This window comes from Numenius arquata, chromosome 6 (genome assembly GCF_964106895.1).
Source record: "Numenius arquata chromosome 6, bNumArq3.hap1.1, whole genome shotgun sequence".
Taxonomy (NCBI): Eukaryota; Metazoa; Chordata; class Aves; order Charadriiformes; family Scolopacidae; genus Numenius; species Numenius arquata.
In genome coordinates this window covers 64,413,178-64,427,457 of record NC_133581.1, presented here as the reverse complement: position 1 = coordinate 64,427,457, position 14,280 = coordinate 64,413,178, and positions in this window count along the sequence as shown.

The following is a 14,280-nucleotide window of genomic DNA, read 5'->3' as shown; positions in this document are numbered from 1 at the left end:
GGCGTGGCAAATATTCTTTCCAATGTGTATTTAAAGGTACGGAGGTTTTTTCCTAGGCCTGATGCTTCCTTTCATCTCTTGCATCGGCTAGTCAATATAAGAGTATAAATTTTTTTTGTGTGTAAGAATTGCTTTTCTTGCGGGTCGTGCTGTAAGAACACTGGTAAAGATTTCAGGAAATCCCTCCCTCCAGATAAACTCAACATTTATACCTAGGATGAGCTCTACCGCTCTGTAACGTTCCTGGGGAAAGGCAGTAGAATCTCTCAGTGTCTGCTTTTGACGTTCCCAAAGGTAAAGCACGGGCTGGACACAAATGTGCTCAATCCAGAACCAAACGCCTGGTTTGGGTCCAGTCTGTTTTACGCTGTGACCTTGCACCAGGTCCTTGTTCAGGTCCCACAGCTGCCGCTCCTGGCCTGCCCGCCCCAGGACCGAGGTGTTGCCTCCTCCGTGGGAGCGCAGGCTGCAGGACTGATGAACTTGGGGGATCTGCGGAGACTTTCTCTTCTTCGAGCTGAACCCCATGCAGCACTACAGGCCTGGGGAAGAGTGGCTGGAGAGCTGCCTGGTGGAAAAAGACCTGGGGGTGTTGGTCAATGGCCGGCTGAATATGAGCTGGCAGTGTGGCCAAGGTGGTCAACGGCATCCGAGCCTGTATCAAGAATAGTGTGACTAGCAGGACCAGGGCAGCGATTGTCCCCCTGTACTCGGCACTGGTGAGGCCCCACCTCGAGTGCTGTGTCCAGTTTTGGGCCCCTCACTACAGGAAAGACATTGAGGGGCTGGAGTGTGTCCAGACCAGCAACGAAGCTGGTGAGGGGTCTGGAGAACAAGTGTTATGGGGAGAGGCTGAGGGAACTGGGGGTTTTCAGCCTGGAGAAAAGGAGGCTGAGGGGAGACCTTATCACTCTCTACAACTCCCTGAAAGGAGGGTGTAGTGAGGTGGGGGTCGGTCTCTTCTCCCAAGTAACAAGTGTCAGGACAAGAGGAAAAGGCCTCAAGTTGCACCAGGGGAAGTTCAGATTGGATATTAGGAAAATTTCTTCACCGAAAGGGTTGTCAAGCATTGGGGCAGGCTGCCCAGGGAAGTGGTGGAGTCACCGTCCCTGGAAGTATTTAGAAGACAGGTAGACGTGGTGGTTAGAGATATGGTTTAGTGATGGTTTTTGTCAGTGTTGGGTTGATGGTTGGACTCGATGGTCTGAAAGGTCCCTTCCAACCAAAGTAATTCTACGATTCTAAGATATTGCAGGGTTGTGTGGGGAGTCGGTATGGAAGGAGGGAGGGGAGGGGGCCTTCTTTGAGCATCATTATCAACAGAAAGATTTTAATCACACTGAGGGCATAGTCTAAAAATACTTACATTCTGCTTTCACCCTGTTAACCAGCATATAGATTATTATTTACATCTGTCACTGCTTTCAGTGTTAAGATCAGAGTCTTCATGAAAAGGGCCTTCGCTTTAGAGCAGTCAGTGGGATGCAGAGGATGTTTTGCTCTTTGCTTTGATGTTGTTTTTTCTTTCACACTTTCTCTAGAATTCACGGAGGAGCTGGGAACGTGATTTATTAAATATTAATGTAACGGGCTGAGCTGTGTAGAAAGGCATGAAGTTTTGATCACTTACTTTGGCTCCATTTGTTCACAAGGGTTACTGTTTTGCACTGTGGATTTGATCTGACTTAATCCACTTTAATCTGTGGATTTAATTCTATTATTTTTATTCTTTTATGAATTAGCTGCATTTTTGTCATGGTATCAACTGTTCTGTAACTTTGAAGGACACTTGGAATGAAATGAAAACAGATGTTCTTTGCTTTAAAATTCGCTTTATGGAATTTGCTGTCTCACAGGATTGCATATGTATTTCTTGTGATGTACAGATGCCAGAACATCCTCTGCCTCAAATATATGCAGTTTTCCTCTCTTCAGCCTCACTTCAGATTCAGACATACCCGTATTTATTTAGAATTATACCTGTAATTGGAAGTACTGGTTATGATTCATATTTCATGTCACTTTTTTTCTTATAAAACCCCGATTTTAGTGGCTTGTAGCTTTGCAGTGTTTTGAAGTGTGTTGAGGGATATTAGTTGTTTAGCATAACTAAGTTTTAATTAGAATAAATTACTTAGGGTTATAACATGGTTTGATTTGTGCTGTGTGCTTAGCTTTACTTAGCACGAGTAACTAGATTTGCTGAAGCCTGTAGGCCGCCCTAGAGTTATTTTGTGTAGTCGTTTTCCTGGCGGCTGTTACAGCGCTGTGTTTAGCCTGTTAGTATGGTGGAGATGCTGGTATCACACTGAGGTTTTGGTAGTGTTTTTCCCAAGTCTGGGACTCTTCAGTTCTCCATGTTCTGCCAGTGAGTGCAGGTGCACAAGGAGAGTAAAACCAGAAGATAAGGAGGCTCCAACCGTTATCTGAAACTGCAGATCAACAAGGTAAGAGCCCACCTGCCTGGACACAGGAAAAGAATCCAATAAGATGTTAAAAGACCCCAGACCAAAAATCACCATTGGACTAAAAGACACCTGGACAGCACGTGAGGAGCACGGGAGGGGTGGGTGTATGGATCTCAAGGGGATTGTTGCCCTGGGATTTCTTTGTTCAGGGTCCCTCTCTTTGGAGGCACCCAGCTCAGGCTGTCCTTGCTGCTGTGCCTTTCAATTAAATTAATTATTTTATAAAATCCGATGCCTTAGACTCTGCCGCAGGAAACCCAGGGCCGAGCTATAAGGAAATTATACATGGGAGCAACAGTAAAAGGATGTTGTCAAGACCATCTCACAGCTCATTCCCTTACATACATGCTGTGGAACAGCTGTGGCAGAAACCCTGAAGCGCAGAAGGGAAATGTTGTGGGTTTTGAACCAACTTTCTGATTTGGGGTGATTTGGTTAATGGTTTTCAGTTCTTGGGGTCGGTAGTGCTGGATAACTGTAAGTGCTGTAGAAATGCGGTTCTGTAACCTGGCTGCTTGTCTTAACTTTCCACATCCAGATTTTTGGCTTAGTTGCAGAGTACGGATAATGTCAAATTATGAAGTTTAAACAATAAATATGTTTAATGATCCAAGTGCCTCTGATTTTTTGTGTTAACCACACGAGAGAAAAACAAAAGAGTGAGCGAGCAGGGGGAACAGAGAAGAACACAGAGTCCTTGTTTGCTGAAGATGAACATAGCCTTGGGGGCGTCAAAAAGCTTCTCTTCATATCAAAAAATATTACGAGTTGTTCAGGGAGGGTGGGGGTTTTTGTGCTTTGTTTTTCTTGGTGTTTTCTACTCCCTCTTCTTTATTCTGAAGTAAGCTTGCTGCTGATCTTCTAGGCATATTGCAAAGCCCCCATCTGTGTTCCCAGGCTTTGGAGGAAGAAGAGGGCAGCTGAGGGCTGGGGGAATATTGGGGCTGGGATTAGTACATAGCAAAGAGGTTTATTTTCCCTTTGCACATAGAGGAAATTACTAGGATTGCTTGTGTTGTTGACGTTAATTTGTCTTTCTTAATATTTGTCTAGACGTCTAGAGCTTTTTGTGTTTCCATAAATTTAAATAAGCAAACCTACAGATAAGGAAAAGATTAATCTTGGTATTGTAGCTCCTTATAGTAGGTTACATATTCAAAAGTTGCAGTTTGGACTCCCTCTTTTCATGAGTGGGTTATGAAGTAACATCCCTTTCAATAAATGAATAAAACTGCAGGTTATTAAGGACCATTTGGAAAAGATGGGGTTCTTTTAAAGTGTATATGTGTCTAAGTACCCAATTAACCCTTAAGTTTCTGTGCTGCTTACAAGTTGTTCAAGTGTTTTAGCAATGGAAGGTATTCCCACCACCTACTAACCGGGATGTAACTAAGTGAAGGGTGGTTATTAGCAGGGTACTGACTCCTTGTAGGCTCCCCACAGAATCAAGAAGGAGAAGTTTCTCCGCCAGTTCAGAACAAGGCTCATCCACCTTCTGGAAAAGTCCTTTACTTGACATTGCCCAGCCAGGGAATGAGGGACATGGCTTTTTTTAAACTCCGCTGCTCAAATAAGTGCCTTATGTCAGGCAGCATGATTACTCCCTCCTTCTCCCATCACCAAGACTCAAGTATGATGATTTTAAAAATAGGAATATCACCTTCACCTCCATTCTTTTCCTGAAGTCCGTATTATACATTTGCACCAGTTCATTTTCAAGAAGGAGTGGGAGCCTGTCAGCTTCAGCCCTAACTGCAAACTGGTGGCAAATACAGTCCCATGAGTGATGGCAAAGTTTGGCCCCAAAGGGTTCCAATGAGCGAAAGCAGCACAAGAGCAAAGGGGGCATCCTCAACCCAACTGAAGGTGAGTATAAGAAGTAAATGACTTTCTTCCTGGTTTTGGATCCGTGGTTGGCAAAATACTAGGTTGTGTGGCTTAAAAATTCTCATATTTCTGTAAGGAAAGACCCTGTGGTACTTCAGCAGAGAGAGAGGAACCATGTTGGTATGGTGACTTTTTGTTGCGTGGCAGGCAAATGTAATAATCTGTTCATTTGTTCATAAGATCTAACATATTAGCCAGTCTCTATTTTAGAGGGCTTTTGGAAGCTCCCCTCCAAGGTTGAGATATATGTCCCTGTCATGGTTAATCCCTCTGTTTTCTGTTTCAGCCGATACAAAAGACTGTCTGCTGAGAAAATTACTAAATTTGGGGAACAGAGAAAAAGTGGTGAAATACAGAGATATCATCTAAACAGAATACAGAGTCCTTCACCTGGCCAATTAATAGTCGCTGATGTTGAAAAGATGCCACCACCCGGCGCTCCTCAAAGTAGACCCATCGATATACTAATAGTCTAGGATGGTTTTAACAAACTGAATACTGCATCATTAATTACATTAATAACACATAAATTGAGTTTGTTCCAGAGCCACTTTGCAGGACTCAGTCAATTGATGAAGAGACACTGAAATAACTTTCATGGAAAGAGGAAAACACGAAATAGGCTTTTCACCTCATTTCACAGAAAGTGATGTTTCTAAAGACACATATGGACACTTTCTGAAGATTATACTAACTACTGCTTAGGCTGTGACTCTGAAATCCTTAGACAGTCACAGATGTTTGCCAAGGTTGTGCACTTCATTGAATTATTAACTGCTAATCTTTTGTGTGTTTTTCCTCCTGAAAGGGCAGAGTTGTTGTAATTACTTATCTCATGCTGCAAGTGCTCTTGCTTTACAAAGCCCAAGAAAGGCATTGTGCCTGCTCGGCGGGGCTTCTCCTCTCGGTGCAGTGCGGGAGGGAGGCCAGAGGGCAAAACACATCAGCGCAGAGACACCAGCCAAGGGTTCCTTAAAGACAGTAGTTCTGAGGAGAGACCTGAAGTCAGAAAGCACTTCGGGACAGTCCCGAAGCCCACTGAAGCGGGTGGAAAGAAAGGCTGAATCTGACAATGAACAGCATAAATGGACTGGATGCACCGGCGTGTTAGAGGGAAGCAGAAAATAGAGAGAAGGGAGAGCGCTATCCTCAGCGTAGGAGAATGGGAAGTCATCGTCTGAGACATCAGAAAGACAAGTGGAAGAATCTTAATGTTCCTAGTAACCGAGGGGTCACTAGCTCACCCCCTTGCCACTGGAATTGAGATGAAGATATGTTGGTTTTAATTACTCCTCGCCGTAGTACTGGTTATGCATTAATCTGTTGGCTATAATGTAATCACTCCCCTCTCTCATTTCCTGCAGCGCTGTAATCTAATACTGCACAAGCGTCTCACCACGGTCACATCCTCTATTGAGTAATTGTGCCTTCGGTTTCATGATGCATCGCCTGTTCAATCAGCCTCTAATTGCAGCGCTATCTGGAGGTATGGTTGATATACCTATGTAATTATGTTTACTGTTAATAATGCAAATTGAATCTGTTGAGTTAGGCAAATCAGTCAGCCTCGCTTGCAAGCAGCAGTTGCTACGGATGATTTCTTCAGCTGCTGAGGCACTGTTTTTTCTCGTTCTACTTTGCTCCTTCACCAAAAGCTACTCTTATTGAAAGATAACTCTGAAAATAAGAACCAAAGCCCCGTTGTGGAAGTGTCAGCACTTACTGCAGAGGCTGTGCAGAAATCTTGTCTATCCAAAACAGCTGGAGAAGGCCCTGAGTTCAGTGGAGTAAGCGTGGTACTGGCACGCGAGGTGAGAAATGAGAAATGCATTCATTCCTGTTCGCTTTGGGTAGTGCTTCATACGGGGTTTTCTAATAACAGGCAGGGTGATGAATTCAGGAGCATTTGGAGATGCCAGTCTCTTCTGGAGCCATGCAGGTGCCGTGGCTCTGAGCTGTATTTTATCTTCTACAAAGATAGCTGTTGAAAAAGCTTTGTCCCTCTCTGGTACAGATTCTTCCCTGCCCTCCCCGCCCCCCAGTCCCATATAAAATCAGCCTTGGCAAAGGTTTTCAGATATAGGTTTATAGTTCGTGAAATTGTCCGTATTCCCTGCTCTAAAACTAGCTCTCTACTTCAATTTCCTTCTTTTTCATTCACAGCAGTTTCCTTTATACTGTATTTACTCATCTGTTACATCCATCAGGATAATATACTTCATATTCTAGTGTGAAATGTTTAGAGACCGTATGAGTTTGATTTGGAGGATTATACTGTTTTTCAGTAACATCAGGCTGCACTGAGGTCATACTATGACATTTTGTGTGTCACCGCTTCTTTCATAATCTCCTGTTTCAGAAGCTATGCTATTTACTCAAACACATATTTCATGTGTGTTTGAAACATATGAAATCACCTCTTGTATTAGTGATTTCTTGAAAGGCAGCATGGCGAGGTTGTAATGTTTTGGCGACAGGCTGGTGTGCACAGTTCTTCACGTCAAAAGTATTACGCTGCATCAGTGCAAGGGCTGCAAGGGTCTGTGCTGGGATCATTTGGCAGGGTTTGTCTGCATCCGCTCTCACACAAGAGAGAGGCTTTCACCAAAGATATATAGAATTTTACAAGTTAGAGGTAGAAGAGACATTACCTTTTGCAGAATATGTTTCTCAATCTGCAGAAAAAAATTGAAGTCACCTATGAGAGTACCCCCAAGCTGAGTCTGAAGTGACCTATCTGGCACTGGCTACATGGAATCAACAACAAGATGCAAAATTCTCTAGTCCATTATCCTGCTTTCATCACTCAACACCTAAATACAACTTTCTGCAGCAGCAGAATACTGCTGGCAGGTCTCACATCTACATAATGATCCGGCCCACGCATATTTATACATGAAATGTGATTGCATCATGGCACAATTGTAGCTTCAGGAACCTCATAGAAGTGTTCCAGTTAATTAAATAGGAAACGGGGATAGTACTTACAACAATGGCAACATATTTTGCTGTCAGCTCTTAAAAGGAGAATTCTTTAGCTCGTGGTAAACCCAACCTCCCCAGCCTGAGGATAAAAAAGGCAGATGCCCACTCAGAGAAACCATGGTCCTGTGCGAAGCTGAAATAATTCCTGCTAGAATGGTATGTTAAACGCAGTGCACCATTGGCAGTAATCGTGCAGGACTGTATCTATCATTGGATCTAAGAGTATAATTTAATTTAGAGAAATGAATCTCTTCCCATGACTGATTATACTTTCATTATCAATATCTGTCTTTGTGAATGTATGTGCTCCATCCACCTGTGCTTCCCTGTGATCGGCTTTAGAGGTAACATGGTGTTTACCATAGATTGCCAGGATTCCAAGCAGAAAAGCATTTGCCATTTCAAAAACTGTCTGGTGTTGAGTGTCAGATTTAAGTTGTTTCTAATTAATTTCCTGGAGGTCTGGCTCCAGACTCAGCTCAGGGCTAAAAGTAAAATAGGTAGCATGTTTCTGTCCTTCTCTCCCAAACCCAGACTGTCATACAAGCCCTGGCTGACCCAGCATATATTTTATGTGTACGCTGTAGAAAAAAAAACACCAGAAAACAACAGATCTGAAAGTATCAAAGACAGAGTCTGCCTGTAAGACTAGTTTTCTACTTTGATCAGATAAATTTGAAAGACAAAAACATTGTTTAGCATGTATTTAGCTTATTAAATGCAAGACATTTCTGACCAGTGGAAAAAAAAATATGCTCGATTTGAAGAAAGATTAACAGCTCAGTTCATCTAGATGTGCTCGGAGTGTGTCTGCATGTGCAAAGGATAAGGGAGCTGTGCCAGGGACGGAATTTGGGAAGCAGCTTATGGCAGGACAGGTTGGGGAGGAAAGGTACCAGTGCCCAGGCATGTATTGCAAGGGAAAGAGTGGAAAACAACTGCCTGCTCCTTTCAAACTACATTAGTAGTATATTTGGTAGAAAATACACATTAAGAACAAATCATGCATTTGTAAGAAAGAGTGCCATGACAACACGACAATATTCCTCCGCAAATGCACAAATGATATTTTATGGTTAGAAGTAAAATTCATTAAACAGTTTAACATTTTCAGACTCTCATTTCAGTGATTCTCAAACAGAGCTCGCCAGTAGAGGTCTTCATGTGTATGTGCTTCTGTCTTCATGAAGAGATGCACTTTTCGCTCTAGGTTATCACCTTTTCCCCCTTCGTTACTCATTTATTGTTTGCTGTTGCTCTTACTGACAGTGCACATCTATGCAGTGGTCATACAATCTAAGGAAACAGTCTCCCTACACAGAAAGGTCACAGCTGCGGAAAAAAATAAGCGAGACACTTACAGGCCGGGTTAGGTTGATCCTAGATACATAATGAAGTGAGAGACTAAACAATGACAGAATGGGATGCGATGATACAAATCACCAAGGAGGAAATACTTAACATTCAAAAACCAATAATAAGTAGAAAAGAAAAAAAAAAGATCTAAGCGGTATTTAAACGTATGTCAGGGTATGTACATGGCAAGGGTTGGGAAGAATGAACAATAGAAGAATATAACCACTAAGAAGTGAGAGTTAAACAGGAATACTGGGATGTTTCATAGTTCATTCTTCTGTCCAATTTAAGCTTTGAATTTCAGGGTATCAGTAAAGAACTTCAGTGTTTTTTCCTACTAGGTTCAGCCTTTTTTCTGTTCAGAGTGGAACACAGTTACTGCTTAGTAAATTAGAAGCGTCTTCAAGTTTGTGTTATAGCAATTAAATGGGAACTATCACTGTTTCCCTAGAAGCTAAACAAGAACTCTCTCCCGTTGTTTTTGATTTCCACTGTTACCCAACCTCCACTCTCCTCTGAATGGGGGTCTTTTATACAGATGAAATTATTTTCTTCTCTACAGTATGTGTGACAAATAACATTCTTTTGTCTCTTCATTACATCGCCTTGATAATGAGACACTCTTTGCCTTTTTTTCCCCTGGAAGCATTGTTCCTCTGGAGCAACACCTGAGTCCGCGGAAGTGAGCATCCCAACAAAGGCGAGATCCCTGAGCCAGGACTTGGGTAAATGCAAACTGTATTATCTCAAAATGACTTGATTCCACAGCAGAGGTGGCTAAGCAGGGCACTTCTCTAAAACCTAGACACCAACGGTGTGCTCCCAGAAAGCCAGTAAGTCTCAGGAGTCAGCGCAGATCACGGGGAGTGAAAAATTCTCCATTTTTTATCCTGGTCTATTTTTCAGAGATGCCAGACTTCTATAACAGATAGTACAAAGCATATCTTAAACACAGCACAACACCTGTGAGTCTTGTTCTGGAAGTCCTGACTTTCTCTATGCATTTCCCAGGGGAGCCCACGCACTCAATTCAAGGTCATGGTTTCCAAGAGATAACAAGAGAAAGAAGTCACAGTCATGTGATTCCAGAGGATTTTGGTGGGTGTGTGAAGCCCAACTTGGCGTTTACCTATTTGAGGATCTAGATTGATGGCCTTTATCTCTATAGTAACAATAAATTGCCCTGTACTAGTACGAATCATAGTCAGGGAGAGAAGTTGGCATGTTACTTTAAGTAATTATTACAGCTAGCTAAAACTCTTAATATAAAATATCTGTCCCTTAGCCAGAAAGATCTGTAGCCTGTATAGCTGTGGTCCTTCTCACTTATGCTAAATCCCAAACTATTAATATGCTGTCTTTAAAATGTAAGGAAAATTTAAAAATAATCTGATATGACTCGTTGCCTTGTAAGGAGACTTTCTTTTTATTAACTGACTGCAATCTGTGTCTCCCCGAGGTATTTGGAGCAGCTGATCTGTCTTTCACCTCATGACTAGGTTATTGGTTACATCACAACAGGATAAATAGTATCAAAATTAATGGTACACAAATGATGCGTTTGTATAGTGAAGGGCAGCACTGCCAATTATGGTTTGTGTGGACTTCACTCAAAGTCTGCAAATTGTTCAGTATCTTAAGCAAGACAAACTAGAAGCTGGAATCTCTAGAGCAGGTGGATTTACTACCCCAACCAGATGTATTTTTCAGAGATCCTATTGCCAGTTAAGAAGTGATTGGCTATGTAATTACGGATATTATTATGAATATTAGATCAACAGGCTGACAATAATCATGGTAGCCAGATTTTAGTCTCTGGCAGAAATGAGATTAACAATTGAGAAGTCCTCTCATGGAGACTAACCAGATTTCCTGTACAACATAAGCATTCTTTATTAAGCTTGTCTAACGAAAAGGCCACAAGACATCCTGAAATAGCAGTTCTAAGAAAACTATCATTTCATCTATTTTTCTTTCTCTGAATAGGTCAATGTCTGATGTTCCTCTCGGTTTGTTCTAGAAAGTACTCACGCAGTGTGGGATGGGAGGCAGGTTTGATCCTGAGTGATCCAGACCTGGCAGAGAAGGTGGCAGAGCTGGATCCCTCCTAGGCGAGGTATCTCATCTGAACGTGGAGCAGGAGAACTCAGGCAGGCACTGGACAAGCAGTGGGGAGGCTGGTCCACAGGCTGGTCTGGGCAGCAGACAGGTTTGAATTGCAGTGTTAGAAGTCACCAATGTCCCATGCCAAGCAAGCAAAGGTTTTGGCTGAAGGCAGCGCAGCCCCTGGGGAGGCAGCCAGCACCATTCGCTCGAGGATCTGCATGTATCTTCTGTTCCTGACGGTTTGCGGAGTCCGAACATAGAAGGCCATATTGGCCACCTCCAAGTTATCCTTGGCACTGTGGAGAAGCTCTCAAGTCCTTTGTCTACATAGCTAATTGAAAATAAACCACCAGTGTCTAAGCATGAAGCATGAATGCAATGCTCAGGACCAGAACTGGATTCGTTCATTAGGCTAATTCAACTGCCTAAAAGTAAATTTACACCGGGGCTGACTGTAGGAGTCTGTCTGAAGTAAGCAGTGGCCAGGGCTAAGAGTTCAGATGAAAGTTCATAATGGAAGTTTTCTCACTAAAAAATTAGAACTCTGTTACAGAACTGTAAATTCTTTTAGTTAAGCTTAAGCGCATGGGACCAGAAACATTTCATGCTGCTTGAGTATTATGTTGTTGAACAGCTATTGTTACAATTAGCCTTAATAGAAAAATCCTCCTGAAAGCATATTTCAGTTTTTTTCTGAACTCTGCCTTTGGCTCAGTTATTCATTTCCTATCTAATTACAAAGTCATATTTCCTCTTCATTACAAATCCCCTGCTATTTTATCCCTTATAAAGAGCTAGTCGGGATTTTTACATTCTTATTGCTGTATACCTAACATGTAAATTGCTTCAGGAATTCACTTGGGGCAGTTTGTTGAGCAAAGCTCATTAATTTACTTGCCTGGATTGCCTACACACCCTCTGCAGCTGAGAGCGCAGGTGCACGCAAACACTGGTGACCCCATCTTACCAGGTGCAAGATGCTCCTTTCCCTGCTCTCGCTGGTGCCTCCTGGCAAGCACCAGCGCGGCGAGTACCTCCATTAGCAGCCTCTTCAGAGAAGGAAAACACCAAGCTAGCTTCAAGTCTGGAGTTAGCATCAATACCGGTGCTCCTCCTGACTGCAGGATGGCACGATGTTTGGGAACTACATGGGGATTTGCGGGGCTGATGTCCATCTGCAAGCCAGCAGATACCATTTGACACTCTCCTTTCCACTGCTCGCTCTCCCTCTAGGTTACACTGTTGGACTCCTTTTCTTTGCTCCATTTCCAAATTATGGGAACGTGCAGTGTCTCTTTATAGTTTCTGTTCCCTGACAATCTGCGTGGGAAATCCTTAAGTAGAAAAATCCCTGGAGGCTGAAAGGCTGTATGGAGATACTATCGCATAAAGTCCCCTGGATTTCTACTACTGCTGTTGGAAGCACGACTAGACCTTCAACCTGACCTGATGTGGCACAGCTTCATCAAGGCATCTTCCATGGATGTTTTTTTTCTTAGCTTTTAGTGCATTGTAATATAGAGGCTGGTTTGTATACAGGAATATTTTGAAATGAGCATATACTGCTACCACAAAGACACTCACATCTATTTGCCTGCGCTTCATGAGAAATAAAAGCTCATTCCTAGCCACAGAAAGCATAGCACTATGCAATGAAGAAGCCTTTTTGTTCTATTAACAACTTTGTTTTAGGAGGAATCCGTGTTCAGGTAACCCTCTTCAGTGAAGGGATGCCCAGGAATGACCAAATCCTGACCCAAGAGGTCTCTGGTTTGCAGGCTGTTTCTGAGGAACAGAAGGCAACTTGTGGGACAGGAGACAAAGAAGTGTGTTCACAGAATGTGCCCGACAGCTTGGTTTCCTACAAAAAGATTATACTAACACAGGAGAAATGAGGGAAAACACCACCCGCCCATACCATGCAGGCTTATGAGGGGGAGGAGAATGGGCTGAAGTAATCTAATCCTTTCCCCTGCTGGCACTGGTGAGTGAGGCCTGTGCTCACTTAAGTCACCGGAGTCTGCTCAGAGCAGAGCCGTGTCCCTGTCTCCTGGGCTGGCAGCCACAGCACCCATCTGTCCGCAGTCAGGCACGGCCAGGGCTCGGCTGCCTCCGTCCTCAGGAAATTTAATTCTGGAGTCAAGCAAAACTTTACCTCGTGCAACAGAATCAAAGAGCTACCAAGCACATAACATATTCCAACAAGTTCAAAAAGCTGGAAGGAGCCGTTTGGGTCATGAAACCCAATCCCTGCAATCCCAGGCAGCCACACAATAGGCATTTAAACCACTGCCTTCTCCAGAGCATCCCCTCCGTACCATATATCTGGGCTGGAAATATTTCCCCATGTCCTGTGAGAAGTGTAACCTCTTTTGTACACGCTACTGAAAGTCCACGAGACTGTAACATGCCATAGCCAAAAGGCACAGGAGATACGGAGAGTCACCACAGCCTGAGGTCTCTGCAGCAGTGGGGCTTTATTGGGTGAACGCACCAATCTGGTCTAGAAACTGATGGCAGCTCATCTGCCCTTCAGTTTGGGTTTTAATCTACAGATTCTTCCTTTTGTCACATGGGGACAAGGAATTTCAATTACTGTTTTCTCCCTGTAAAAGTGCATGGATGGTTTTATTACTGTGCCTGTTGCCATCTTTGTGCCTCTGGTTAGAAGCTGTCAAACAGCTTCTTACCCAAGCACTTCTGATTGCAAATTCCAGATTGTTTACTTGCATTTGATTTGGTTTCTTACACTGTGCCACAGCCAGAAACCACATTCACAAATGACAGAACAGAGCTGTGTTGCTAATTAGCGCCCTGCCAATTTATCATATTTTACCAAGCCTAAGCTCCTGCCATAAGTGGCCACATGTTACACTCTAAATTTTCCCAAGAGATCACATGGAAACTACAGTAGTTCTTTTCAAAAAAGGGAAAATTATAATTGAAGCGTATGTCAAAGATGCTCTGAGGCCCTTTGTTGCACTTAACAATACATTGTTCCTATGGATTTATCTGGAGTGCATGAAGCATGGCTCAGCTGCGGCACGGAGTGGGTCTGAAGTCTGTCAGGAGGGAACTGCTCTGTGGAAAGACAAAATGATGGGCAGATGAGCATCAGCCCCCACGTTCCCCAGCACTGCAAGCAAACCACAGGGGCAGCCGTTGCCCAGGCAGCCAACTCTGGTCTCTTGGCAGGGGCTGTGCTCGAAGGCACACGTGTGGAGGGCAAAGAGCAGAAGTGTCTGTAAAAACGAGCACCCAGAGGAAACAATAAGGCAGTGATGAAGCCCAACAAGGGGAGTCCTCACAATCCCAACCTTTTGGTTGCCTTTCTGCTTTATACGTTAGCCCCGCAGAGATCAGTCTGAGCTTTCCAGGTAACACGCTCTTTCCCACAGCTGGGGTCCGGGCAGCCAGCTCTCTCCCAGCAGCATGAGGATGAAAAGCGTAACTGTGGTAATACAAGAGCTTTTATATT